Source organism: Narcine bancroftii, chromosome 14 (assembly GCF_036971445.1).
Source record: "Narcine bancroftii isolate sNarBan1 chromosome 14, sNarBan1.hap1, whole genome shotgun sequence".
Taxonomy (NCBI): Eukaryota; Metazoa; Chordata; class Chondrichthyes; order Torpediniformes; family Narcinidae; genus Narcine; species Narcine bancroftii.
In genome coordinates this window covers 35260046-35287750 of record NC_091482.1, presented here as the reverse complement: position 1 = coordinate 35287750, position 27705 = coordinate 35260046, and the positions used below count along the sequence as shown (strand labels likewise).

At 39.8% G+C, this 27705-nt stretch overlaps 1 long non-coding RNA gene across 1 annotated transcript in view; it reads right to left on the bottom strand.

Annotated features, from left to right (window-relative positions):
• Positions 1–1173: 1173 nt before the first annotated feature.
• LOC138749575 (uncharacterized) overlaps positions 1174–27705 on the bottom strand; it is a 31767-nt gene continuing 5235 nt past the window's right edge. The window contains exons 3-6 of the long non-coding RNA XR_011348756.1: positions 21861–22024; positions 14108–14175; positions 1607–1700; positions 1174–1399 (exon numbers count right to left, since the gene is read on the bottom strand). This is a non-coding gene — a long non-coding RNA (uncharacterized lncRNA). The remainder of the gene's footprint in view (positions 1400–1606; positions 1701–14107; positions 14176–21860; positions 22025–27705) is intronic.

Below are 27705 nucleotides of genomic sequence, written 5' to 3'. Positions count from 1 at the left end.
TATGCACTCTACACGTGGGGAGACACTTACTTAAATGATCATTGGATGGACGGCTGTGATCCTGACATGAGGCCATGAGTAAACTTCATAACATGGATTCTTTTCCACCTGGGTTATTATGGAAAATTCATCTCCTTAATTTTTGACTCGACACTTTGTTATTTTTGATTCACAATGCTTCTTTTACTAAAAAGTTTGCGTATCTAAGATCTATTCATGTTGTTTAACCAGATTTTATGTACATGCTCCTAGGCTTTGACTATTTGTTTAGAGGCTGTAACAGAATTCTTAATTAATATGGCTTAATTGTCATTACATCTTTTTGTAACTGTTGAGAACTCATGTATATTTTGAGAGTAGCCTATCCCCTGGTAATGTTTAGTTTTGGGGTCTTTAATAGGTGGATCTCATACGGGGATATGGTATGGTTCTGTTTTTTTAATTACTCTCATTCTTATAGTTCTTGTTCTACCTTTATGCTTTGAGGTATTCTTTTTTTAATTTTCTTTATGATTAGTCAACGTAAAATAATCTCCTTGAATGTAAGGGGATTAATTCTCCAATTAAGAGGGAAAAAAATTCTTAAATATTTAAAGAGACATTCCACTGATATAGCATTTATTCAAGAGACTCATCTCTTTGCCACAGAACATATAAAGTTAAAAAGGTTGGACATGTTTACTAGTCTTCATTTAGCACAAAAGCAAGGGGAGTAGCTATATTGTTAATAAAAACATGGTTTAAACTAAAATCCACAGAAAAAGACAAGAACGGCAGACTTCTTTTAGTTAATTGTGAACTGAATATGAACAGGGTCACACTGATTAATGTATTTGGCCCCAAACACAATGATCCTGCTTTTTTTTAATACTTAGTATTAAAATTTACTACAGCTTTAGACCAATGTCTGGTTGGTGGTGACTTCAATTTAGTCCTTGATCCAGCAATGGATTGATCCACACCAAGATCTTTTAATCTTCGAGGGCAGCGTTGGTTCTGGATCAGGATATGAGGGAATTGGGGTTATCTGATATTTGCCTTTCCTTTTCTTTTGAATATTTTATTTTTTCTAATAAATATACATATCAAAATTTCCATTTTCAGGATATATATACATACAAAAGCTTCTCTTACAAAACACAACAGCCCCTTCCCTCCCATCCCCTTCACAGCATAAATCCATTCACCCTCAGGGCTTATAATTGGGATTTTTTTTTTGTCTTATCGAGGAGGCCATATATTTTTATAATAGTAGCACTTATATTTATATTTAGGCCCCTACATAATCCAAATATGGTTGCCATACTTTTATAAATATGTCACATTTGGTCTTGAGATTATATGTGATTTTCTTTTCCATAGGTATACAACTGTTCATCTCCGTCTTCCATTGTGCTATCTGTAGAGGGGAATCAGATTTCCAAGTAATTGCAATACATTTCTTAGCCACAGCTAAAGTTATTTTAACAAATTACATTTGGAATTTAGTTAGTTTATTACTTATTTCAATAAAATTGCCCAAAAGATAAAGCTTTGGGTCGTCCGCCAAGGCCACCCCTGTTATCCTTGTTAGTATTTCAGTCATCTCCTGCTAGAAAGGTCTCACCTTCACACACGACCACGTAGGATGTACAGACGTTCCTATTTCTATTCCACACCTAAAACACATCTGCAATTTCCGATATTGATTTACGTAATTCCTGTGGTGTGAGATATAATTGGTGTAGAAAATTATATTGTACTAATCTGTATCTTGCATTTATAATTGACGTCATGCTTTCCAAACACCAATCAGACCAGCATCTTTCCATTATTCCAACTCCCATTTCTCTCTCAATCTCTGTAAACCTGGTTTTGCACTTTCATTTTGGAAAGCAAAGTACATTTTAGATACAAATTTAGGTGTGTTCCCCAGCCAAATCGTTCAGGTGGGGCCAAGGTTGATCCCCATCTTTCTCTTAAGAACGATCAAGGGAGAAAGCAAAAGAATGTCCCATTAACTACTCCATACTTATTTAACTGTTCAAAAGACATAAGACATATAACAATCATCAACATATCTTATTCCTTTGACATACCATGAATTCAATATTTTGTTATACAGATTCTTAGGCAGTAGCAGATTTTTACATAAAGGTGCACTCGATGTTATACCAGCTTTTTTTCCCGATACATTCATTTATATTTTTGCCATATTCTAATCATCTGTAATCATGTAGGATTGTCCATTTTTTTGTTGACTTAATATTCCACATAAATAAAGTCCTTCATTGTCTCTTTTATTGAATTCAGTCCCATTCAAATCCACAAAGGGGGACTGTTTTTGCAAAGAAAGCTAATAGAAATTTTGTTTATGCTGATATATAAAACTTCTTAAAATCTTGAAGTCCTCCCAATTTATAATTCCATGTTAATTTTTTTCCAGTGCAATTCTTGGTACTTGTTATTCCATAGGAATTGTCTTATACAATTATGCAATCATTTAAATCATTTTTTAGTTTGTACAACAGGCAATGATTGAAAGAGATATTGTAGTCTTGGCATTACCTTCATTTTTATACAATTTACCCTTCCTATTAATGTAATCGGCTATCTTTCATTTCTGTAAATCTTTTCCTACTTTTTCTAATAGAGAGATATAATTAAGCTTATATAAAATCTGTAAACTATTATCTGTCATTATTCCTAAGTATTTAGTTCCATCTTTCTTGTATTTAAATCTACTATCTTTTTGGTTATCTTTCATTATCAAAATTTTTAATGGCATTATTTCACTTTTGTCCATATTTATTTTAAATCCTGATATTCTTCCATATTTTTCTGATATTGTTTGTAATCTTATCAGTGATTCACATGGGTCAGACAAATATAATAGCTCATCATCAGCAAATAAACTAATTTTATGTACTTCATGTCCAACTTTGAAGCCCTTAATATCTGGATCTCTTATAATCTTCACCAAAGGTTCAATGGCTAGTACGAATAATGCTGGAGATAGAGGCCACCCCTGCCTACTTGATCTATTCAAGGGAAAAATAGATGATATTTGGATATTAGTTATAAATTTAGCTTGTGGCTTATGATAAAGTTTTTATTCAATTTATGAATTTTCTACTTACACCAAATTTTTCCAACGTTTTATAGAAGAAAGACCATTCTAGTTGGTCAACATCAAAATAGTTTGTTTGGATTCGACCTTGATTTTGCCATATGTATATTGAAATATCGACCTAGACTATTTGAAGAATATCTTCCTTTAACAAATCCTCCCTGATCTGGATGCATTAATTTTGTTAAATACTCATCCAATCTATTAGCTAGTGCCTTTGGTAGGATTTTATAATCTGCATTCAGGAATGATATTGGTCTGTACGATGATGTTTTTTAGTGCGTTCTCGACCTTTCTTCGGCAACACTGTAATTATAGCAGTTGAGAGCATTTCCGGGAGGGTCTGGCTCTCCACTGCCTGGTCCAACACATCCATCAACAAATCTTTAAATTGTCTATGGAACTCAAGAGGGAACCCATCATCCAGGTAGATGAATGCAAACAGCAGGTCACATCTTCCTCTGTGGACTTAATAGCTTGTAAAGTACCCAGAGCTTTCTCTATTTCATATTTTTCTCTCTCTCTTCTAGTTTTGGAAATTCAACATTTGTTCAAAATTCTTCCATCTCATTTTCACCTTCTACTAATTCTGATTTATATAGTTTCATATAGTATTATCTAAACATATTATTTATTTCTTTTTGATTATATGTTATAGAATCAGCTTCTGTTTATAGAATCATTTTGGATGGCTCCTCTGCTTTAACTTGCCAAGATAACACTTTGTGTGCTCATTCTCTTAGTTCATAATATTTTTGTTTCATTTTTAATATCATTTTTTTCCGTTGTATATGTTTGTAGTGTAGCAGCCCATGAACAAATTCATGACCTGGCTCACCAAATGGCTGGTGAATGCAGTGATTGCAGGGCTCCATAGAGGCCCACAGTCACTGTCACGTGTGACCTCCCGAATGGCGGGAAATGGCAGGCAATGGCGGGAACGCCAGCCAGTCAGAGGCCAGCACTGCGAAGACATCAGTCCTGTCATCAGAGGCAGGGAGTGAATATAAAAAGAGCTGGCAGAGCAATAAATCAGTCTTCAACCTCAGCTCGACTGTGTGTGTGTGTGTCATTCTTACTCCACACTTCACATAGTATGTATGCTACATTGGTGACCCCCAACAGATCCAAACGGCAGTTGGTCCCAAAGACGACCAGCCAAGCAGCTCTCCCTGCGGTCTCACTAAAGCTGCCAATGTTCTGGAATTCGCAGCCACACGGGTGGTTTGAACTGGCCAAGATCCAGTTCCACCTTCAAAAGATCGCCGCTGCCAACACCCACTACTACTACATAGTGAGCTTGCTCAACTAGGATATGGCAGTGAGGGTTGTTGATTTCCTTCGGCAGCCTCTGGAGCAAGGCATATACGGTGGCCTAAAAGAGCTACTAACCCACACTTTTGGTCTATCACAGCATGAGCACGCCGCCTGCCTGCTGCACTTGGATGGTTTGAGGAACAGAGCCCCATCTGCCCTCATGAGTAAGATGCTTGCACTCACTGAGGGGCAAAAGCCTAGCCTGCTCTTTGAGCAGATTTTCCTGGAGCAACTGCCCGAGGATATCCTACTCTTGCTCACTGACAAGAACCCGAGGAAAGTCATAGCCCGGGCAGACGCACTCTGGAGAATGAAGTAAGAAAATGCACCTCCGTGGAACAGATCACTAAGCCCCAACCCCAGCTGGCAACAAAGCCACAGCAGATGGAGAGGGAACTGGACCCTTCTACTCAGTCATATTGTTATTACCATCAACGATGTGGTGTGGGAGCCTGTCGATGCCGCCTACTTGTGTGTTTCTGGGAAACTCCATGGCCAACCGTCATTAATGGCTGCAGCAGATGGTTGCTGTGACAGCCTCCTCTGTGTGTGGGACACTCTGCACGGAAGGCAGTTCCTTGTGGACACCAATCCCAACATAAGTGTCCTTCTCTCCAAAGCCTACAACACCTTGAACACAAAGCCGGGCCCGGCATTGAGGATAGCGAACAGGACCTTCCATGTGAATGTACGGTACCTGCACCATCTCCCTGTGTTTTGCTGACCACCAATTTAAGTGGACTTTTACTGTCGCAGCAGCGGCGCAACTGCTCCTGGGAGCCAATTTCCTGCGCATCCACTGTCTGCTGATAGACTTGAGATGGTGTGTTTGGTGCATGCCAGAACTTTTCAAACAGTGCCCCTGGGGGAAGCCAAACTACTGGCCCCCCACTTTGACTCCATCAAGCTGTCCGACGACACCTACACACACATCCTGGTGGAATTCCCCACAATTGTGATACCACAGTTCTCCTTCATGGAACCAAAACACGGGGTAAGGCACCACATTCTCACCAAGGGCCCCCGCAGCACACCAAGGTGCATCGCATTACCCCCCCAAAAACTTTTCCTAGCCAAATAGGAATTTAAGAAAATGGAGGAGTTGGGGATAGTGTGGTGGTCTGACAGACCCTGAGACTCCCCCATGTGCATGGTCCCAAAGGCAGCAGGAGGGTGGAGGCCATGTGATGCTTATGGACACCTCAACAAGGCCACCACACCAGACAGATAACTTGTGCCCCATATTCAAGACTTTAATCGCCAACTTACAAGGGTATGGGTGTTTTCAAAGGTTGATTTAATCAGGGGTTATCATCAAATCCCAGTGCACCCCAAGGACATACACAAAACTGACATAATCACCCCCTTTGGTCTGTTCGAGATCATGAGAATGCCCTTCGGGCTTAAGAATGCTCCTCAGACTTTTCAGCAGCTGAAGAATACAGTGGGCTGGGACCTACTATTCGCGTTCATTTACCTGGACGATATCCTTATTGTCAGCCGCAACCATTCAGAGCACACAGCCCACTTAAGACAACTATTCACCCACCTGCAAGAGTTCAGGAAGATCAGCAACCCCGCCAAGTCAAGCAGGACCCACTTGACTTCCTGGGGCATTGGATTGATAGGTACAGGACAAAACCACTGCCCAAGAAGGTGGAGGCTGTTCAGTGGTTCATGAAACCTTGCACCGTGAAGGGTCTGCAGGAGTTTGCTGGTATGATCAACTTCTACCATCGATTCATACTGGCAGTAGCTCAGATCATACTTACCCTTTTCACACTCATGGTGGGGAAAAATAAAGAAATTGCCTGGGATGAGGAGTCTCGGATGCATTCCAAAAGGCTCTAACCAACGCCACCCTTCTGGTTCACCCCAGGCTGGAGGTGCTGACTGCCCTCACGGTGGATGCCTCGAACAGGAGTCCTCAAACAGCTGATCAATGGGCAATGACAGCTCCTGGCCTTTTTTTAGCAGGCACCTCTGGCTACCTGAACTTAAATACAGCGCCTTTGACCAGGAGCTATTGGCGCTGTGCCTGGCGGTCAGGCACTTCCAATTCTTTCTGGAAGGCTGACAATTCAAGGTCTTCACTGACCACAAACCACTGACTTTCGCCTTCCACAAAATGTCTCACCCATGGTTGGCCAGGCAGCAGAGGCACCTTTCCTAAGTGTCCGAATTCACCATTGTCATCCAACACATTGCCAGCAAGCGCATCGTGGTGACCGATGCACCCTCCCGTCCCACCATCGACATAGACTAGGACATAGACTATTCAGCCCCAGCTAGGGCACAACACAATGACCCTGAGATCCCAGCGTACAGGACAGTGCTTTCAGGCTGCGGCTGGAGGAAGACGTCTTTGCCCCTGGCAACAAGATGTTCCTCTGCCCATTGTACCAGCAGGTCTTCGACGTGATGCACAACTTGGCTCATCCAGCCATCAGAACCATGGTAAAGATGGTGGCTAGCAGGTTCATCTGGCACAGGCACCACAAACAAGACAATCAGTGGGCAAAGATCAGCACTCTCTGCCAGGCATCCAAGGTACAAACTCATACCAAAGAACCTCCCCAGATTTTAGAGCCAGTGCAGCATAGGTTCAGCCACATACACATTGTGGGGCCAATACCTCCACACTATGGTTGACCGCTCCACGAAGTGGCTAGAGATGGTCCCGATGGCGAACACAACCTCAGAAACCTGTTCCAGGGCACTAATCAACACCTGGGTGTCCAGCTTCAGAGTCCTGGAGCATCTCACCTCCAAGAGGGGAGCACAGTTTACCTTGTGGCTCTGGGTGGCGAGAGCTAAATTGTTGGGAACCCAACTCCACCATAGAGTGACAGATCACCCGCAGGTCAACAGTTTGAAGGAGTAGTTCCATAGACACTTATAAGAAGCCCAGATGGCCCAGCTCAAGGGGCCCAACTGCCTTGGGTCCTTTTGGAGATATGCACTGCACTGAAAGAGATCTTTAATACCTCCGGAAACCCCCATGGTTGCAATGAAACAGCTGAGGGAAAAACTGGGTACCCTAGCCCCACCACAGCCCTCACCACACAGCCAGCCCATATCTTTCATCCCCAAAGACTTGCACACCTGCGAATGTGTGGTTGTGTGAAGGGGAGCACACAGGCACCAGTCCAATGGCCATACGATGGGCCATACAGAGTTGTCAGGCATAATGGGTCGACGTTTATATTGGACATTGCCAGAAAAGAGGAAACCTTCACCCTCAATCGCTGAAACTGGTTCACGTCGACATTAGCCAGCCAGTTGAGACTCAGCCTCTGCGACGCAGAGGTAGGCCACCCAAAGTGGCAATGGGCACTCCAATCGCTGGTTCTGGGTGGGGAGGAAGGGGGGGGAAGTGTTATTTAGCATCCTGCAAACTGAGTCATGACCACAAAATGGCCGACGAATGTGGTGATTGGGAGGGCCCCACAGGGACTAACGGACGTCATCCCGTGTGACCTCCCATATGGCAAGAAACAGCGAGCAACAGCAAGAATGCCAGCCAGTTGGAGGCCGGCGCTGCAATTACATCATTCCTGTCGTCAGAGGCAGGGAGTAAATATAAAGAGAGCTGGCAGAGCAATAGATCAGTCTTCGACCTCGACTTGACTATGTGTGTGTCATTCTTACTCCACACTTCGTGTAGCGCACCCGACACTAGTGTATTATATTATAACTTTTTATACTCTAATATTCTATATTTTTCTTGTGCTCCTGATATCCTTTTCAAATTTTGTTATATCCTTCTCTAAACCTTTTGTCTCTTGCATATTCTTTCAAGATTTTTAGTACAAGAAATAATTTGTCCCCTCAAATTAACTAAGTGTATCACATATTAGACAACTGTTCTCAGTGGAAGGAAGATTGTTTTCAAAAAATATTTCTATCTGTCTCTTAATAAATTCACAAAAATCCTTCCTCTTTAATAATGCAGCATTATGGCACCATCTTTACATACTTTCTTGTTTTTCCATTATCATAATAGTTAACGTTAACAGCAAGAGGTCTGATAAAAGTTTTGCCAAATACTCTGTTTTTACCACTCAACTTTGTAACTGGCAAACATTAAAAATAAATCAATCCTTGTATGTGAATCATGTACCCTTGAGTAGAATGAGCAGTCTCTTTCTAAGGGGTGAGCCAATCTACATATATCAATTAAATTTAAATCCTTTATAAATGATAATGTTTTTGCAGCTAACGCTCTTGTTATCATTCTCTCTGATTTGTCCAATATTGGATCTAAACAAAAACTGAAATCTCCTCCAATCAATATATTTTGTCATCCCATCTTTTGTAAAGATATCCTTCATAAAGACAATCATAATAAAAAATTCTGGGCATAAATGTTCGTAAATGTCCATGATTCTGCTTAAATTTTACAGTGCGCCATTACAAATCTTCCAGCCTCTTCTATTATTGTTATTAATTAAAATCACTACACCTCTTGATTTTGATCCAAATAAAGACAATATTACTTGCCCCACACATCCTCTTTTTAATTTTGCATGTTCCAATTTGTGAGATGTGTTTCTTGTAAATAGACTATATCTACCTTTAATTCTTTTAGGTATGCCAAGATCTATTTTCTCTCCACCAATCCGTTAATTATTTTAAAATTAAAACTAATACATTTTAATGTTCTATCCATATTCCTCTTTAAAAAATATTTTTAACAGTAAAATCTCTTTGACGCTTTAAATAATAAAGTGATCCTTCCCCTTTAAGAAAAACAGAAAATGTCCCTGCCCCAAAAGCCTGTGAATAGAGCCCACAGAATCTCTTGAGGAAAAAGAATCCCTCCCTTTGGCACCATCTTTTTTGCTAAACCTTTCCAGGTGTCATTCTCCCTCTTAGACTGGAGTTTCCACCCTGTTACCACTTTTCCCAGTATTTTTCTATTACTAAGCTTTACTTTCAAACAATAAATACAAGACGGTTTTTAAAAAATTTTTAAAATACAACTTTTACTTAGTTCCATTTTAAATATTTTCACAATTTTCTTCCTTGGAAACCTTGTTTTTTTTTTTAGAAACTTTGCAGAAAGTCTTCCACCTCATTTTTCTTCTTGAAAAATCACCCGTTTCCTTCTGCTACTTCAATCCTGAAAGTCACAGGATATGTCATTGAGTATTTCAAATTTTTATCATGTAATTTTCTTTTGACATCTTCAAATTCTTTTCTTTGTTTAATCAAAGTCTTGAAAAAATTGTACCTGTTCATGATCTACCTCAGGTAGGCCATTATTCTGTTAAGAGTAATCATATGCTGCTCCCAGAATTATCTCCCATTCTCAGTAGCTTAAAAGTCTCACCAGAACTGGTCTTGGTCTATGATTGCCAGCTCTTCTGGGCCCGAGTGTTCGGTGTGCTTTCTTGATATGCAGTTTTTCTCCAAACTAGTCTTCTCCCGACACTTGTGGGATCCATTTTTGAAAAACGTTCAACGGGTCTCTTCCCTCGATTCCTTCCTTCCAATAATTCAGACATTATTCCGTCGACTAAAGTTCTCCATATTGTCAATTTTTTCATGCAGACCTTATTTATCCGACTCCCATTCTTTGGCTTTTTTTTTCCCCAAAGCCTCATTTTCATGCTTTTTGTCATTTCAATCTTTGCTCGACCCATTCTCTCCATCAGGTCTTCAACAATCTCTTTTATTTCAGTCATTTTTTCCATCATATCTCTCATCACTATTTCAATACCTTAATTGGTTCCTCAAATTCTCTATTTTTTCCAGGATGATGCTCAATTCTTGATCCACCTTCCCTGTTTTACCTGGTTCTGCCGGTCCTGTTGCCATTTTTGCACCACTTCCTTTCAGACTTCCCCCGATGTTCCCGGATAAATAAGAGCTTCTTCAATCTTTGTTCTCGGCTGCCTTGGCTTCTTTATGCTAGTTTTATCCACTTTTGATTTAAGAAAATCTTAAATTTTCAAGATTTGACCATCCATTTAGTACTTCTCATGGAGATCTCAACCAAAGGACATTTGTCTAAGACCTTTGATTGGCCAAGCACCCCAACCTTTCCTTCTTTTCAAATGTCCAAGAGTCCAAGAGTCCCAAAGAATTGTATTCAGGGTTACTGTTCCTATCTACCCGCTTAACTTTCTGATCATAATCCAATAAAGATGACTTGGAGGATGGATAATACACAATCATCATCTTATATTTGGTGATTAAAAACATATGCTTAATGATCCCAAATTTCTCAGATTTATGAATGGCCACATTTATTTATTTATGGAAACCAATTCAAATTCTTCTTCCCACACTAACATATGGGAGGCTTTAAGTCCTTTCATATAGCATGTATAAGGAGAGAAAAAAGAAAACTCTTGTATCTGTAGAGGAAGAGGTTTGAAATCTTGAAAGTGAACATGCTTTTACTAAAAGTGAAGAAGTACTTTATACATTGGCTTTAAAATGGATCCAATATAATAATTTATGTACAAGTAAAGCTGAGGCAGATGTGGCCAGGACTAATTATCACTATTACAAATTTGGAAACAAAACTAGTAAGTTATTGGCCTGGCAATTAAAAACGAAGAGACTGATAAATTTATCCAATCTATTGTAACGGATGATGGTAGATCCCTCATTAATCGACATTAATAAGACATAAATCAAGAATTTGGAAAGTTTTATTAAATACTATATAAGACAGATCATTATATAGAAAACACAAAAGCAACCTATTTCTTGAATTCATTAACTCTGCCTAAGTTAGATCCAAAGGACAAAGATCACCTTGATGCTGATATATCTGAAGAAGAGGCTCTTGGCACTATGAAGTCTCTACAGAACAATAATGCTCCGGGGCCAGATGGCTTTCCAACTGAATACTTTAAAGCCTTTTCAGAGAAGCTTTTAACCCTTTTAACAAATATGTTTAAGGAATCACTGACTAATAAAACACTGACTACTTCTCTGGAATTAACATTACCGCCAAAACCTGAGAAGGACCATCAAAAATGTACTTCTCATCAGCCCCTTATTCTTTTGAATTCAGTTTACAACATTTTATCAAAATCAATTGCATTAAGAATAGATGACATTATCCCTAAAGTTATTAATGCTCATCAGATTCTCACTTATTTTTAATATCACTCAGTATAGATTGGCAAACACCTGTTTAAAATAATATAAATAGATGACATCAGACCCTTTGTAGAGTACAGGGTTTCACTAAGCACGAGCTTTTCAAATGGGGATTCTTTTGGAATTTGAGGATAGTCTGTATAACTGTTACAGACCTAGTGTCTAATCTGAAAATATTTGAATAAATTATGATGTGCTCTTTTAGTTTTCCTGCCTGATCCAACAATATCATTACCCTCCCTTCTACAATGTTTCCAACATTACAGTACTGCTTCTAGATACAAATTAAACCTTTTAAAAAGTGAAGTCATCCCTTTTAATATGAAGGATAATAACATCAAGAACCTAGTCAAACCCTTGCAATGGTGCCCGAACGGATTTAAATATTTAGGCATGGACATTAGGAGATCTGCAGACAAAATCTTTAAAGATAATTACATCAAATTACTGAATCAGGTTAAATTTGATCTGGAGAAATGGAGGGAACTGCCATTATCTTTAATTGGAAGAGTGAACTTAATTGAAATGAATATATTCTCCAAATTTCTATATTTATTCCAATGTGTCCCAATTAAAATTCCCAAAACTCTATTTAATGAATTAAACAAATCAATGTCCAGCTTCTTAAGGAAAGGTAAAGTCTATAGAGTCAAACTCTCAACCTTTCAAGCCCCTTACACCAAGGAAGGATTAAATCTTCCCAATTTTAAATGTTACTACCTTGCAACTCAATTCTGTCCACTATGGTGTTGGTTGCACTCTGAGGACAATGGGGCTAGATGATTTACTATGCAACAACATCAACTAAAGAATATTCCCTTCAACATTCTTCCTTTTTTTTAAAACATCTAAGAAAGCACTCTTAAATATTACTTAGAATCTTATAATTCTAAATTCTTTTGCAGTTTGGCAAGAAGCTTACACAGTTATTGGTATAAATACCTCATTATTTCAGAAAACTCCTCTTTGGGAATAACCCCAAAATCCACTACATGATTGCAGATGGAATTTTTTAAAATTGGATTAATAGAGATATGAAAACAGTTGAAGATTTAGATAGCTAAGATAACTTTGCCAATTTTCAACAATTTTCAGGTAAATGCAATTGACCACATCATAATTTATTCAAATATTTTCAGATTAGACACTAGGTCCGTAACAGTTATACAGACTATCCTCAAATTCCAAAAGAATCCCCATTTGAAAAGCTCGTGCTTAGTGAAACCCTGTACTCTACAAAGGGTCTGATGTCATCTATTTATATTATTTTAAACAGGTGTTTCCCAATCTGTACTAAGGGTGATATTAAATATAAGTGAGAATCTGATCTTGAATGAAATTACAATGATGCCGATGGGTGTAATATTCTTCAAATGTCTCAAACTGTATTAATCTCCACTAACATAAACAAATATAGTTTAATATCTTTAACTGGACCTATTACACTCCACATAGAGTCCACAAAATATACCATAACCCCTCTCCAAATTATCGGAGATGTAAAACTTGTGACGGAGATTTACTTCCTATGCTTTTGAATTGCTTTTATCTGGAAGACTTCTGGAAATACATTGTTAGAATAACCTCAGATATTACAAAAACCAAAATTTCATTTGACCCTAGGGTCTGGAATTTGGGAGATCTACAAGGTGTTAATGTGAACTACAATAATAAAAAAAAACTTTATCTTGCTTGCGGCCACAGCTGGGAAAAAGCGTATTCTACAAATCTGAATTTCTTCTTTCACAGAGTCAATGGTTAAATGAGTTAACCAATGAGTACACCTGAAAAGATCCGGTATAGTGTGAGGAAACCAGCAACATATGAAAAAAGACAGAGCTCTTCTTTGGCCTTATAACTATCAATACACCCCCTCAGCTACTGAATTAGTACAAGTACCTGTCCTCCCATGCTCTGACTAGCTCCTTAATGTAGTAATATATAAGATATATAGATATATATATATATAGATATATATATATCTATATATACCTGAAGAAACACACAAAGATCAGCATGTACAGAGCCATTGTCATACCCACGCTCCTGTTCGGCTCCGAATCAGGGGTCATCTACTGGCATCACCTATGGCTCCTAGAACACTTCCATCAGCGCTGTTTCCGCTCCATCCTCAACATTCATTGGAGTGACTTCATCATCAACATCGAAGTACTCGAGCTGGCAGAGTCCACAAGCATCGAATCCACGCTGCTGAAGACCCAACTGCGCTGGGTGGGTCACGTCTCCAGAATGGAGGGCCATCGCCTTCCCAAGATCGTGTTATATGGTGAGCTCTCCACTGGCCACCGAGACAGAGGTGCACCAAAGAGGTACAAGGACTGCCTAAAGAAATCTCTTGGTGCCTGCCACATTGACCACCGCCAGTGGGCTGATAACGTTTCCAACCGTGCATCTTGGCGCCTCACAGTTCGGCGGGCAGCAACCTCCTTTGAAGAAGACCACAGAGCCCACCTCACTGACAAAAGACAAAGGAGGAAAAACCCAAAACCCAACCCCAACCAACCAATTTTCCCTTGCAACCGCTGCAACCGTGCCTACCTGTCCTGCATCAGATTTGTCAGTCACCAACGAGCCTGCAGCAGACGTGGACATACACCTCCATAAATCTTCGTCCGCGAAGCCAAGCCAAAGAAGAAGAAGAAGATATATATATAAGTATATATACACACACATAAGGACCTCATATCTTACTTGATCAAATTTTATTTTTACTATTTTTCAATTGTGAACATGGGAGAAATTTCAACCTTACCAGGGTTGTGGGTGGGAGGGAGGATTTTGTTTGTTTGCTTGTTTGTTTTTTTTTCTTATGTGTATTGTTAAGGACCTTGGACAGGTGTATTTTCAGACCTGGGACAAAACTAAATATGTGCTGGGAGAATTGACAGCTGTCAGGAGCCCAAGAGTCCCATGCTAAAGCCAGTGGGGTTGTGGAGAGCGCACCCACTGTTGTCAACCCCTATCAGGAGACCTGAAGCTTCGTGCTGGGGCAGTTGAAGAACCCAGCACACTGAGTTTGAATTGTCAGAAAAACGACAATTCATTGGACAGTGGCTAGTCAGACAGTTGGTGTGTTTAAAGGTGCCCAGCAGCTTCAGTAGTCAGGAGGCTGCGTTGTTTCATTCATGGGTGCCAGCGCTGCCATGAGGAACTATGAGTTGCTTTGTCTGTGGGTGCCAGCAGTGTCATCCTGACACCAGTTGGTGACACCATCTCCCTGTCTGTCTGTCTGTGTGTGTGTGTGTGTGTGTGTGTGTGTGTGTGTGTGTGTGTGCGCGTGCGTGCGCGCGCGCGTGCGTGCATGCGTGCGTGACCTGTGCTTTTGCAGTCCCCCTTCGAGAGGAGGACTTCATGTGGCAGAGGTCATTGGACAACCTAAGACAGGGCTTCAGAGGAAAAGACTCATGTGACAGAAGGTCACTTGGCAACCCTAATAAAAAGGGCTTCAGAGGAGAGGACCTAGTGTTAGTGACTAGGAGGTCACTGTGTGAAAATTCCCTGTGAAGAAATTAAAGGTGGTCATTACCACATTAGAAACTCAGGAAAGTCTCATGTTCCTCTGCTGACGTCGTAAGTCTGCAGTGTTAACAGTCCTCTTTCTCCATGTCCAACGAAAAGACCTGTGCGCAACTAAACTAAGAAATCCATGCCTGGAGACAAGATTCCATGGACTTTTCTTCTGAATGACTGACTTGACATGACTGTCTTGAGGTTTTGTTTTGGGAGTTTTCTTTTGGGGCATTTTAGACATATACGTTATAAATATCTGATGTTAGTATCTCTCTTTCTTTTCTCTTTGGCTTGGCTTCGCGGACGAAGATTTATGGAGGGGTAAATGTCCACGTCAGCTGCAGGCTCGTTTGTAGCTGACAAGTCCGACGCGGGACAGGCAGACACGATTGCAGCGGTTGCAAGGGAAAATTGGTTGGTTGGGGTTGGGTGTTGGGTTTTTCCTCCTTTGCCTTTTGTCAGTGAGGCTTATGTTCAGGTGTTAAGTTTATTGAGTTAATTCTATTATTGACAATTGTTAATAAATTTTGAGTTAAACTTAACCCATCTGTTTATGCATCTCTCAATTGCTGCTGGTGAGGCGTAACAGTATCTGTTTATAAAAAAAAATAGCTATTTTGCTTTAATAAAAATATCTTTTTAAAAAATGAATAAATGTATTCCATTAGAAAAAATAACATATAATTTAAGAAATAATATTGAAATATTTGAACAAATATGGGAGCCTTACATGAAACACAATAGAGAAAACCTACCGGGGACATCTACCACCTAAAATGACAGAAGGAGAAGGGAATGAAAAGAACTGACTCAGTGGAATTTCTTGTTTATTTTTATTGAGTGACAACATTGTTTGACTGGTTTAATGTATCTTAGATTCTGTACTTTAAATATCTTGATCAATGTGGTTTATGGTGTGAAAAATAAAAAAATTTTAAAAATTTTAAAAAATCATCCTTAATCTTAAATAGGTGACTGCTTTGCCAAAGAGTAAGCACCTAGCCTAACAATAATGGCCTCTGAAGTTTTTCCACTGTCATTCTAGTTATTTCTCGCTAGGCTTCTACTAAATAGAATAATACCTAGTGTCGCCGAGAATATTCTCCCAGAATCACAGTGCGGCTTTCGCGCAAACAGAGGAACTACTGACATGGTCTTTGCCCTCAGACAGCTCCAAGAAAAGTGCAGAGAACAAAACAAAGGACTCTACATCACCTTTGTTGACCTCACCAAAGCCTTCGACACCGTGAGCAGGAAAGGGCTTTGGCAAATACTAGAGCGCATCGGATGTCCCCCAAAGTTCCTCAACATGATTATCCAACTGCACGAAAACCAACAAGGTCGGGTCAGATACAGCAATGAGCTCTCTGAACCCTTCTCCATTAACAATGGCGTGAAGCAAGGCTGTGTTCTCGCACCAACCCTCTTTTCAATCTTCTTCAGCATGATGCTGAACCAAGCCATGAAAGACCCCAACAATGAAGACGCTGTTTACATCCGGTACCGCACGGATGGCAGTCTCTTCAATCTGAGGCGCCTGCAAGCTCACACCAAGACACAAGAGAAACTTGTCCGTGAACTACTCTTTGCAGACGATGCCGCTTTAGTTGCCCATTCAGAGCCAGCTCTTCAGCGCTTGACGTCCTGCTTTGCGGAAACTGCCAAAATGTTTGTCCTGGAAGTCAGCCTGAAGAAAACTGAGGTCCTCCATCAGCCAGCTCCCCACCATGACTACCAGCCCCCCCACATCTCCATCGGGCACACAAAACTCAAAACGGTCAACCAGTTTACCTATCTCGGCTGCACCATTTCATCAGATGCAAGGATCGACAATGAGATAGACAACAGACTCGCCAAGGCAAATAGTGCCTTTGGAAGACTACACAAAAGAGTCTGGAAAAACAACCAACTGAAAAACCTCACAAAGATAAGCGTATACAGAGCCGTTGTCATACCCACACTCCTGTTCGGCTCCGAATCATGGGTCCTCTACCGGCATCACCTACGGCTCCTAGAACGCTTCCACCAGCGTTGTCTCCACTCCATCCTCAACACCCATTGGAGCGCTTTCATCCCTAACGTCGAAGTACTCGAGATGGCAGAGGTCGACAGCATCGACTCCACGCTGCTGAAGATCCAGCTGCGCTGGATGGGTCACGTCTCCAGAATGGAGGACCATCGCCTTCCCAAGATCGTGTTATATGGCGAGCTCTCCACTGGCCACCGTGACAGAGGTGCACCAAAGAAAAGGTACAAGGACTGCCTAAAGAAATCTCTTGGTGCCTGCCACATTGACCACCGCCAGTGGGCTGATATCGCCTCAAACCGTGCATCTTGGCGCCTCACAGTTTGGCAGGCAGCAACCTCCTTTGAAGAAGACCGCAGAGCCCACCTCACTAACAAAAGGCAAAGGAGGAAAAACCCAACACCCAACCCCAACCAACCAATTTTCCCCTGCAGCCGCTGCAACCGTGTCTGCCTGTCCCGCATCGGACTTGTCAGCCACAAACGAGCCTGCAGCTGACGTGGACTTTTACCCCCTCCATAAATCTTCGTCCGCGAAGCCAAGCCAAAGAAGATCCTGGGATAGGAAGCTGTTTGTGCTATTTCCACTGGGCCACCTTTAACCGGGACACTGACTGCTTTTCCACTGAACACAACTCATCCCGGGATCGAAGCGTCTACCTTGAAATGGAATGGAATGGATAGAAGTTGTCCTTTTTCCATTGGTTTAATCTGCATGCTAGTGTCAGTAGGGACAGAGGTCATCAATCCTCATTTGACACTGGCATGCTGACTGTTTTCCTTTTCCACTGGACCTTTAACCGGTTAATTCCCCGTTAATTCCTGGGACATGGTGCCAGTAGAAAAGGGGCTTAAGGCTATTCAGAATTACAATGATCTACTCTTTTTTTTCATAACTCCTTCACCCCAACACTCAAGTCTGATGCTGAAAATCTGAAATAAAAATAAAAGAATGTCAGAAATACATACATGCTTGCTTTCTAACTCTTCCTAAACCTGAAAGATTATTTTCCCTCCAAATCTGCTGTCTGACCTGCTGACATTTTCAGGTGTTTTCAGTTTTTAATTCAATTTCCTTAATCTTTTTTGCAATCCCTCTAAATAAGGACAAAAACTATTTGATGAGCTCCAGAGCTAGATTCACCAAAGCTCTATACAGCAAGAGTAAGAATTTCTTACTTTTTATACTCAGTCCCTCTTGCAACAAAACCTCTCCATGCCTACCTCTGCGACATCTTACATAGTTTTAAACCTCCAATATACTCCTATAATTCAATCACCAAATAAAATCGCTCCACCATGGGGTGAAAGTGTAAGATCTGGAATTCCCTCCCTTCCACATTAACTCTATTACTTCTTTGAGTCACTATTTGAAACCTGGCTTTTTTTTATATCTGTTTTAACATATCTATTTTAGTTTTATAATCTTCCAATCAAGTGCCTTGGGATATTAGGCTCCATTAACCATGAGGTTGTTGTTATCCTGCTTCCTACATGTATTTAATTACCTAAATTAGTTATTTGTTGATGAACAACAATAAAGCAATATACAAATATTGATAAAATAATTTGTGATTCACATGGTAATTGATGAATTGCTACAGATCAATTCTTCACAGTTTGCTACTTCCAGTATATTTAGAATCAGGAAATAACACCATTTGTCCAATTCTCCTCCATTAATCATTGAGTCATAAAGTTGTATAGCTCAGAAACAGCCTCCTTGGCCCACCACATCATGCCTATCTATACCATCCCTGCATTAATTCCTAGTACCAGTCCAAATGCTTCTTAAAAGTGGTTACTGCTCCTACATCACCACCTCAAAGTGGCACCTCATTTCAGATACCAACGATCTTTTGTGTGAAAAATTTACCCCACATCTATGCCTCTCATAAATATTCATACTTCTATATGTCACCCATTCCAGGGAAACCAAACCCAGCCTATCCACTCTCTTCTTATAACTCAACCCTCCATTCCAGGCAACATCCTCATGAATCTTTTTCTGAACCATCTCACCCTTAATCACATCTTTCCTGTTGTGTGGCTACCAGAACTGCACCCAATATTCCAAATACACTCAATCTAATGTTTTGTGCAACTGTAACCTGATGCTCAATTCTTGCTCTTGATGCATCAGCTGATGAAAGCAAGCATCCCAAATGCTGCTTTCACTATCCAAATTCACCTGTGTGCCACTTACTGGGAACTATGTACACAAGTACAAACTCCCAAGGCTCCCTGATCAAGAATTGTGAAAGATTCTGTAACTATACTTAGAGTAAAAAAGTAAAGCGCTTAATATGAGGATTCTCTTTTATCTGCCACGGATACCTGACAGCCACTTTTTGCCGTCCTAATTTTCTTCTTAAGAATAATCCTACATACCTTGTACTCTTCAAGGGGCTCATGATCCCAGGTACCTATATATTTAATATGGCTTAATTTCATGACAAGATATTCATTTTGTACATACCCAAATTGTATCCTCATATGCAGTCACGTAATCCAATGGAAGATGAAAAACAAAGGGGGGAAAAAAATCACTGGGCCAATAAAACAAATTCCACTCAAGAATTACAATAGTCCAGGAGATCATGGAACTATTTTCCATCAGTATATGGAGTTTCTTCAAGAATCAACCTCTGCTATACTTATTGGCAAGGTATTCTAGAGACTCAAAAGTATATGGGAACAGAATAGCCCAACCTTGTCCATTCCTATTCCTGCCCTGTTCAAACTGATATTTGCTGGTCTTCCCCAATGTAGTAAACTAGAATAACCTTTCATTATAATTTTACAAAGTAATCCATATTCACATTTTTAATATTGTCTTTATTTTATCAACAACGTAAACCATTCAATGCACATTATTAAGAAAACATGCAAGAATCCAGCTACATTAATGAGAATTTATTTTTAATTTTGAGTTTTCTCAAATTTGGGTCTCCTGTCTGTTACACTGGGTTTCAGTCAACAGGAAGAGTCAATGTTCTTTCTAATCCTAGTTACTGCTCAGGATTAGTTATCATAAAGCTGAAGTGATGTACTACTCACCTCCTGAACTTCAACCGAAAGACAGGAGTCAGCCAGTTTATCAAGTTAGAAGATATCATCAAAAGAAACAAAACCAACATGTTCAAGAGCAAGGTATGCAAGTACTTAATACTAATTCCAAAATGAACTTTTGTGACCTTCACTTGACCATCTTTAATGTACTGTGGGTCAGTGCAGGTTAATTGAGTATTGCTTAAAAGCCTTCCATAAACATTGGGTTCAGCAAAGAGGTTAAGCAGTTTGTTTGGGGTCAAGAACTTTTCTGTGAGCTATACTTAGTTGGTGAGTTCAGAATGAAGTTACTGAAGGAAGTTGTTGATCCCCAGTTGCTCTGCAAAGATTAGGCTCTAACTTTTTTTTGCTTTCGCATACCATATGTATGCTGATTTGTTCATGTCTAATATTGTCATTGAAAGAAAACAGTGCAAAGTAGATTTACAAATGTATTGTGCCATGTTGCACCCCATCATAATGCTTGTATTTTATCGGTTTTTATACTCTGCTACTGCTTCAAAACTCCTGTATAGAATCCAGGCTGCTATTTCAGTGCAGTGCAAAAGTGAGGGAGTTTTTAGGCAAGTTATTAAACTGAGTATCATTCTGTCTGTTCAAAGAGGTTAAAAAATACCCCATGACCCCATTTTGAAGAAGAGTGGAACGGTTCTTAGGCACTATTTAGCTTGAAGACAAAGATAAACTATACAGTTTCCAATTCCAGATAATAATGGTTTCTTGTCATCGAACATTTTTTGGCCTTGCTATGACTCCCTATATTGTATAAACAACCATGGTCTAAACGTTTTTAAAATTAAAAATAAATATGCAGATACTGGAAATCAAAAACACAATTACAAAATGTTGGAAATACCTCGGGTCGGAGACCCGTCGTCAGATCTGAAATTTTGACTCTGTTTCTCTTTCCATAGATCTGCCTTGACCTGTTGAGGATTTCTATTATTTTGTTTAAAAGCAGTTAATTGGTTGTAAAGTACTTTAGGGGTGGGCTATTCTTTGGATAGTGATATACAAGTTCCTCCTTTACAAATAATACAACATAAATTTATCAACGTTTACCAATTTTTTGTCTTTCACAAAACCTTTTATGAAATTTATTAAGCAAATACTTTGAAACCACTGACCTACAATAGGAGTATGTAAAAAAAAATAATAATGACTTGAGAAACCGGCAAGGCTGGGAGAAAGAATGATCAATTAACAATATCTTAAAACACTGAATTATAGTGATTGCCTTGAATCACTCAAGAGATCCTCAAGTGAAACTTTACCATCTGGATAGTACAATGAATAGAATTATTTTATTTATTAAGAAGATATTCAATCTGCATGCTACATGAGAAATCAGGTTTAAAAGCCAAAATAGACCTTCAGTAAAAGTGATTCCAGTAGATTTCAAAGGAACGTTTGGATATTATTTATGTACTAGCACATGGTGTCTGTCTAACATGCTATAGGGATTAAGTTTCCATCTTCCTCTGGGGCAGGTGCCAGTAGTGAAGGATGGAAAGGATTGGAGGTTCAAACTATCATTTATTTCAAAGACAAAATTAGAGTATTATAAATGAAACCCTCCTGGTCTTTGACAAGGAATTTTCACTTCCATTCAGAAAGCCAGATTTTAAAAAAAATTAAATACAATTTATGTAGGACATAAAGCTCCATAAATTGTTTTCCATACCTGACATGTTGCTTTTCAGTAATACTGGGGCCCACTGAGGGTAGAAAAGTAATGTAGATAGTAAGTGATTGGATGTTAAGAAGCAGCCATGTAACAATATACTGAACATCTGGTCCTAGTTTCCTTGGCAGTGGTTATAAGTATCCAAAGGATGAGGTGGTGTCCTGGCAAAAGTTCAAAGATATATTCTTACACAAAGGTCAAAGTTTACAAAGGAAATACATCAAATAAAGAAATATATTGAAAGAGAGATAAAGGGAGTAACTTTTACCCCACTGTGTGGTCTGTTTGGGAATGGATGATGTGGAAAGGGATAGGTAATGCTAATAACTCAGGGATTGGCCAGAAAACCCCTCAAGAGATACAACTTGATGTGCAACCACATATTTTACAGGTCTGAGAACACAGAGGGTGTTACCTGGCAGGGGATACTAGTACAATATCATTAACAAGCAGCAACTCACTGATGCCCTAATGTCTTGATTTTCAGGCACACGAGGATGAATAACTTTCCATTGGTTCTGTATAAGCTGACTCCCCTGTAGATAACCTGAAGGAAAAGTATCTGATTCAGGAGTCCCAGATGTGCTGGGTCCACTTGCAGAGATCAAGGTGCATCTCAAGCTAGAGAGTCACAATATTGCAAGTCTTTGCTTATGGCAAGAGTAGCCATTTTCACAGGTATCAAACAGCCTTGAACAATAGGAACATCACTTTGACAGGACAATGGCTATCATTACCATGGCTCATTAGCACCCTGTTAATCTGCAGCAGTGTTGAGTGGATCATTGAATAATAGCTGTCACAAAATACTAAATATTTTACTCTTCAAACTTGCATGAAAATGATTTCTTAATGCTATTATTTTTCCCCAAAATATTTATAGTCATTAAATGGCAAATGGCTTCTTAACTTGTGCAGAATGGGGAGACGTTAAATTGATCCTTTGCAATAGAAGTGGACAAGGTCTGTGGGATTAGTCTGAATTGTGGAAGGGGATGAACTCATTTTGATGTAGATGGTCGAATCCAACTAAGAAAAAAACAGCACAAACAATACAAACCTCCTTACTTGGAGTAATCAGTCAGAAGCCCTTTGTCTCAGCCCACTGAGACAATGTTGAGAAATAAGACAAAGGAAGAAAATGGTGAAGAACTCATGAACTGAGAACAGCACTGTTAGCGCAATGTTGTTACAGTGCCAGCATTCGGGACCGGGGTTCAAATCCTGCATTGCCTGTAAGGAGTTTGTACGTTCTCCCCATGTCTGTGTGGGTTTTCTCCAGGGGCTCTGGTTTCCTCCCATCCTTCAAAATATACTGGGGATTGTAGGTCAATTGGATGTAATTGAGCGACATAGGCTTGTGGGCCAAAAGGCCTGTCCCATACTGCATGTCTAATTTTTTTTTAATTGAATGACCATGAAAGACCTGTATAATCCCAATCAGCAGGTAACTTTCATCCTTATCACTGATCCTATCATAGCCTCTGGTGACCAAGTAGAAGCAGGCTTCCCCAAAGCAACCAAACACCTCACCAAAGTTCCTGAAATATGTATTGCCCTTTATACTGTACATAAATGTGAAATGCAGATGACCCCGCCTGCTAATACAACCAACCAGCTTTATTAATGTCAATGACTAAACGTCATGAAAGATTATTTTTGGGAGTGGAGATTAAATCATGATGAGAAGATTGAGTCACTGTGACAATAGAAGCAGCAAAGCATTCCAAAATGACCTTTTGCCATAATAACTTGGTATAGGCCACTTTCATACTGCTTTCAAGCATATTTTAAAGCAGACAATTGGCAGAATGAAAATGAGGATAATCCTAATCCACTCGACCAGGAGTGTCAAACTCAAATTCACAGAGGGCCAAAATTAAAAACTTGGACTAAGTCGTGGGCCAAACTAAATATTTATTGAAAATTTTCAACAACATCTGCATGTTTTCTCTTCTTTCAACATATGTAATGTTAAACTTTTTCTTATTAAAATAAATGTTTAATAATAGTTTGGGTTAAACTCTTTCCAGAAGAAGCATTAACAAATGAGAAATAAAATATTCAATAAATAATATTTCTCTATAGCCTTTAAGCTCCTTTTAAATGTATTTTTTTTTCACAAGCCAACAAGTCAAAAAAAAATAACAACTTGCTTCAATGACAAACAGGTTTGTCTTTTAAAATGATGAACATATAGCTTGCCTCCCACCTGTCTTGAAAGGTCCTGTTTTCTGTCTTTCGTTTGGCCATTTTTCGTAAGGGGTTTATTACATGTGAGTTAGGCGACAGGTCACAGATACTAATGAAAGTAAAGAGAGGAGGTGGGGGCGATGAGCGGGCTGACGCCAATGCATTTGCAAAGCATTCTGGGATTTGTAGTATTAGCTGTGCATGCGCTATACTGGCGCGGCGGCCAGTGGGCCAGCTCTAATACATATTTGATATGATCTTGCGGGCCAAATATAATTATATCACGGGGCAAATTTGGCCCGCGGGCCTGAGTTTGACATGTGTGCACTAGGCAGTAAGCAGTAGCTGGTAAGAATCTGAATGTGATATGTTCAACAGACGCATTCCTTGTGTATTTAGTTGCTGAGTACTTTGCAAGTCACACTTGATTGCTAATAACCAAATGAACAATGCAATCAACTCCAGTGCCTGCGTTCCTTCATCCATGTACCAGTGTGGCCCCCATCATGATATTATGTGGATCAAGAAAATGAACCATTCCATTAGTCATAGGATGCTCCCTAATAACCCTTTCAAACATATATGCTTGACCTTTAGTATCATAATTTTCCCCTCAATGAAGGTTGGAAAGCCAAATGAACAAACGAACTGAAAGATCCATTGCAAAAGTTATTTGATTTTAAATTTCACAAGGGTCAAGGCATTTCTGAATTGCATCTGCATGGACAATGATAGATTCACATATGGAGAATTAAAACCTTCCCACTGCATAATCAGTGACCACCATTAGACACTGGAAAAACAACACTATCAAATCAAAGCAGTTCTGCTCAAGCCCATTTGTAAGATGGGTCAGTTTTCCTCTCCTCCAACACCTCCCTGACCTGTGTTAGGTCTGCTTTGTTCATGAATGAGTGAGACAAACACCAGGCTGAGTCGAAATCAGGGTTCTTTGTTCTTTATTACCGGATTGTAACACTTGCAACTAACCATGTTAGTCGGAGAATGCATTCTGCCGTTATCAGCAAAATGGTGATTTTTTATACCCTTGGATACATGCTTAGAACATCATCATATCATTACTTGTCCAATGACTAAAACTGTTGCTATCCTTTCCCTGCTAGCTTCCTGCCTCTCAATCCATCAATGTCTCTCTTATCTTGTAAGTACAAGGATGCATTCACATCTTGTTACAGCCCTGTACAGGGTAACTCCTTACACATTCCCATCTCATGATGTTTTACCTTACACCTGCTGCCAAGGCATTTCAGAATTTCTACATTCCTTTCTTTGTGATCTCCTTCCCTCCCTTCCTTTCCCTCCCTCTCTCCATCACATTTTAACTGCCCTCATTTCCCATTCCTATCTTTTTTAACTCATGTTGTCTCTCCCGACTGCCTTCAACAACCTAAAAACCAAATAACTTCATCTACAGCTTCTCCTATCTTCTCTATGCCTTTCAACATGTTTTCTTCCTTTCCCAATGTTGCCAGGGTCTTTCACACAAAGCATTTCTGGTTCTCTTTCCATAGATCCTGCCTAACCTGCTGAGCATCTCCAGCATTTACTGCTTTTACTTTATGAAAGACAAATGACTCATTTCCTTATTCACAATCAAGAACAAAGAACAGTCAGCAATTAATTGTCTTAAGGATCTAAATATAAAATTATAGTTGAAAGGAGGCTGAACTATATGAATATTTAGTTCAAACAGCAAGTCAGTGGCCCTTGACCCTGCAGAAAGTGACTCATCTCCTCAGTCCCAAAACCTTTCACCACCAACGTGACAAATAATCTCCACTTCTCCATTAAAGCTATTGTATGCCTGAAAGTTGGACAAATTTTGATGTGAAGGACAATCACTCTCACTTTACCTCTCATATTCAATTCTTTTGTCCACATTTGCACCAGATCTGTAATGAGATTGGGGCAGAGTGCTTCTGGCAAAGTGCAAACTGCAGATTATTGGACAGTCAGTATAGCTTGATCGTAACCAATTATGTGAGGGTAGCTCATGTTGTTCCAAAGGTAACCCTGGAAATTATAGGCTGGGGAGCCTAACGACAGTCATAGTTAAATTACTGAAAGGTTTTCTAAGAGATCAGATATACAATTATTTAGATAACCAGAACCTGATTAGCGACAGTCAACATGGTAGGTCAAGTTTAACCAATCATTTTCAAGTTTTTTGAGGAGGTTACCAGGACAGTTGAAGGAAAGGCAGTGGATATTGTCTACATGGGCTTTAGTAAGATCTTTGACAACGTCCCACATTTGAGGTTAGTCTGGAGTGGTGGATGATTGCTTATCAGATTGGAGCCCTGTGATTAGTAGTGTACCTCAGGAATAGGTGCTGGGACCATTGTTTTTTGCCATCTATATCAACAATCTGAATGATAATGTGGTAAATTGGAACAGCAAGTTTGCAGATGACACTAAGTTTGGAGGTGTTGTGGTCAGCGAAGGTTTTCAAAGCTTGCAGAGGGATCTGGACCAGCTGGAAAATTAGCTGAAAAATGGCAAATAGAATTTAATGCAGACAAGTGTGCATTTTGGAAGGACAAACCAAGAAAGGACGTACACGGTGAAAAGTACAGCAATGAAGAGTGTAGTAGAACAGAGGAACCTGAAAATACAAATACATAATTCCCTGAAAGTAGCGTCACAGGTGTATCAGGTTGTAAAGAGAGCTTTTAGCATAATGACCTTCATAAATCAAAGAATTGAGTATAGGAACTAAGATGTTATGATAAAGTTGTATAAGACACTGGTGAGGCCAAATCTGGAGTATTGTGTACAGGTTTGGTCACCTAACTACAGGAAAGATATCAATAAGATAGAAAGAGAGGAGTTACTAGGATGTTGCCTGGATTTCAGGAACTGAGTTATAGAAGATTAAACATCTAAGGACCATGGAAGAATGAGGGGAGATTTGATAGAGGTATTTAAAATTATGAGGGAGATAGACAGAGTAAATTTGGAAGGCTTTGGAAGGCTTTTTCCGCTGAGGGTAGAGGACATGGGAACGTAGGGGGAACTTCATCACACTGAGAGTGGTGGGAGAGTAGAATGAGCTGCTGGCTCAGTGGTGAATGCGAGCTCAATTTTAGCACTTAAGAAGAATTTGGACACGTACATGGATGAGAGAGGTACGGAATACCTTGGACGATGCAGGTCAGTGGGCAGAAAAATGGTTCAGCACTGGCTAGAGGGGCCAAAGGGGGCTGTTTCTGCGCTGTAATGTTGTGGTTCTATGCAAGAGTATGACAGAAATATGGCAAATTTTCAAAGAACATTTACACAACTGCAGACATGGAGGAATGGCCATAAAGGGTTAAGGGATGACTGGATGCAAGTGAATGTGCCATTATGGTAATGTCTTTTAACCCAGAGATAATTATGTTGCTTCCAAGCACAGGAACCAGTAATGTGAAAGTTTCACTCTTGTTCCTTATTTCTGCAGCCAACTTTTTGGTATCATCTAAGATCTTCTATCTACCACTAGATGTAAAAAATATTTTCCTGTAGCTCTGATGGTTCCCCAGCATGGCTTGAATCAATTACTCTTAGGGCATGTTTACATTCTTTTCCTCTTCTTTGAAGAGTAAAAATGTTTGCATGCAGCTTTTAATTGTGGATGTGAAACAGA